This window comes from Echinops telfairi, unplaced genomic scaffold, assembly GCF_000313985.2.
Source record: "Echinops telfairi isolate 266 unplaced genomic scaffold, ASM31398v2 ScPeMD7_7469;HRSCAF=8507_1, whole genome shotgun sequence".
NCBI classification, from domain to species: domain Eukaryota; kingdom Metazoa; phylum Chordata; class Mammalia; order Afrosoricida; family Tenrecidae; genus Echinops; species Echinops telfairi.
The window spans coordinates 142933033-142935880 of NW_022111373.1; the positions used below are offsets into that span (position 1 = coordinate 142933033).

The following is a 2848-nucleotide window of genomic DNA, read 5'->3' on the forward strand; positions in this document are numbered from 1 at the left end:
GGAGACACTCTCTGGGGCCGCTAGGAGCTGGAATTGACTCAACACCAGGGGATGGGTGCAAAGGAACCATTCATCCTCGTGTATCACCAATTCCTGAAGTCGCTGAAAACGACTTCAGAGGTAGGGAGAAAGATGGCATCGTCCAGAAGGACGCCCCCGCTCCAAGGTGCCGGTTCCGGGAAGGACACACTGCTTGGCCCCCAACATCTTCATTACTGCTGGTGTGAGCTCTGTGGCATGGTGGTGGGGAGTGGGCCAGTTCACTTCCCCAAGGGCCCCCTCATCCTCCGAGCCTCCCCCTACTGCACTACACAGGATGTCCTCTTCTGCAGGGGCTGTGCGGGGCCACCACGTCGGCGGGTCTAGAACAACCCCACGTACAGAGTGAAGCACCGCCCCGTCCATCCTGTGCCAGCCTGACGGTTGGCTCCCAGGCCTGAGCCCATAGTGGCAGCCACGGTGCCCATCCATCTCCTTGATGGCCGTCCTCTTTTCTTGCTGCCCCTTTACTCTACCAAGCAGGACATCCTTCTCCAGGGACTGGTGCCTTCTGACAACATGTCCCAGTAGCTGAGATGAAATCTTGCCATCCTTGCCTCTAAGGGAGACACCAGCTGTTTTTCTTCCCAAACGAATCAGTTTGTCCTTTGGACAGTCCATGGCACTTTATTCAATATTCTTCACCAGCAAATCCACGGGTTCAAACTCACTGCTTATTTGGACTCCCTTATTCAATGTCCCACTTTCACACGCAGAGGAAGCGATTGAGAAGACCATGGCTTGGGTCAGGGGCACCTTCATCCTTAAAGTGACACCCTTGCTTTTCAACAAAGAGGCCCTTGTGCAGCAGAGGCACCCAATACAACTGCCATTAGATGGTTCCTTGCTGCTTCCGCGAGCACTGATTGTGCATCGACGCCAGATGAAATCCCTGAAAACTTCAACCTTTTCTCCATTTATCATCATCTTACCTACCGTGAGGACGTGGGTCTTTACATTGAGTTGTAATCGAGACTGGAGGCTCCAACACTCGATCTTCCTTGGCAAGTACTTCAAATCCTCTTCCCCATCAGGCAAGCAAGGTTGTGTCACCTGCGTATCACAGTTGTCAATGAAGAAGCCTTCCTTCCATCCTGATCCCACATTCTGCTGCTAGTGAAGCTTACACGTAAGATTTTTTTTTTTCTTTTCTCAGAGAACTAAGCCTTTTTATTTCCTTGTTTCACAAATAAAGCTGGCTGCTTTGGTTGCTTTTTGGTGACTCCTCAGAGAGACCAAATCCCATATCCTGTCCGGCTCTTCTGATTCCTCCTTTGCTTCCTGTTTGGCCAGGGCCAAAGCAGCAGTAGTAGTGGGGGCAGCCACAGGGGCAGGGGCCACAAATGCAGATGGATCGGCCAAGAAAGCCTTGACCCTTTCAGCCAGTGGGAAGCTGTACTCAGTCTCCACAGACAAAGCCAAGACCCGCTTGTACCCATGGATGATCGAATGGGGCACGGAGGTGACAGCTGGGTGGCCAATCTGCGGGTACACACTGGCAACACTGCGGACACCCTCCAGGAAGCGGGTGTGCAGAGCTTCCTCTGTGATGTCAAGCACTTCCGGGTTGTAGATGCTGCCCTTGTCAAACACCTGCTGGATGATCAGCCCAAAGGAGAAGGGGGAGATGGTCAGCATGTTCAGCAGGGTGGCTTCGCCGGCACCCACTTTTGTCTCCAGTCTTGATCAGCTGCACGTCACGCAGGATTTCAATGGTGCCTCTGGAGATCTTCGTAGTGAGGCCCAAAGCCTGGAAGAAGGAGGTCTTCTCGGGACCCAGGCCCGTGTTCTGAGCCGGCACTGTCACCTCACACGGGCGATGGCATCAGCACGGGCGGCAGCTGGCACCTAGTTGGCCAGCAGCATGTCTCTGATCTCAGGGAGGTCCTCCTTGGTGAACACAAACCCCACATTCCCTCGGATAGGAGGCACCAGTTTCTCCAGAGCTGGGATGCTCTCCCGATGCCCTCGGATGGCCTTGCGCATCATGGTGTTCTTGCCCACCAGGACCACGGCCTTCCCTCGGAGGGACATGCGGATCTGCGGCATCTGCTTGGAGCCCACATTGTCTGCTCCCACAACGAAGCATTTTGGATACTCATCCAAAAGTTGGGTTATTTTAAGGAAGCAGTTGGACTTCCAGGTCGCCCTGTCTTCCCTGGGCATCATGGCGGTGCGTCAGGGGTTGCTACGTGGGGTTTAAAGATGCTGTCACCCTAAGAGGACGCCTGGCGAGAGAATACACATAAGATTTTTTTTTTTTTTTTAAGATTTTTATCAGCTGATATTTAGACATAGACTGCCAAATCGTTCTTCCTTGTCACAGTCTGGACTCTTCTCTGAAACCTGCCTGCTGTAGGTGGCATTTGAATACCAGCATCACAGCAACAGCAAGTCACCACGGGTGGATAGACTCGGGTGGGCGGTGACAACAGGGAGACCCGTGATCCTGGCTGTACCGCCTCCCATTTCTGGATCACTGGGCCCCAAGTACTGCCTTCTGGAGGGCACAGGCAGAGGGTGAGCTCGAACAGTGTGTGTGAACTAATGAATGTACGCTGAGAGGACAACAGAACTGTAAGTGAATGGATATGTTGGATTGTGTAAGATATGAGCCACCCCCACCCCCTCAAAAAAACCACTACTACAGGGAGAAAAAAGTAAGGGTTCCCGGGGGGTGGGGCGGGGGAGAGGGGATCAAGTGGAGTTAATATCAAGGAATTCAAGAAGAAAGAAAAAAATCTTGAAACTGGTGGCAACTGTACAATCCTGCTTGATGTGATTGAACTGTGGAATGTTAGGATATCTG

The 2848-nt window shown here is 52.7% G+C and overlaps 1 protein-coding gene and 1 pseudogene across 1 annotated transcript in view; both read right to left on the reverse strand.

The window, feature by feature from the left end:
- Positions 1-2848, reverse strand: part of LPCAT1 (lysophosphatidylcholine acyltransferase 1) — a 37707-nt gene that overhangs the window by 24066 nt on the left and 10793 nt on the right. The window lies entirely within an intron of this gene.
- Positions 1208-2243, reverse strand: LOC105979694 (annotated as a pseudogene).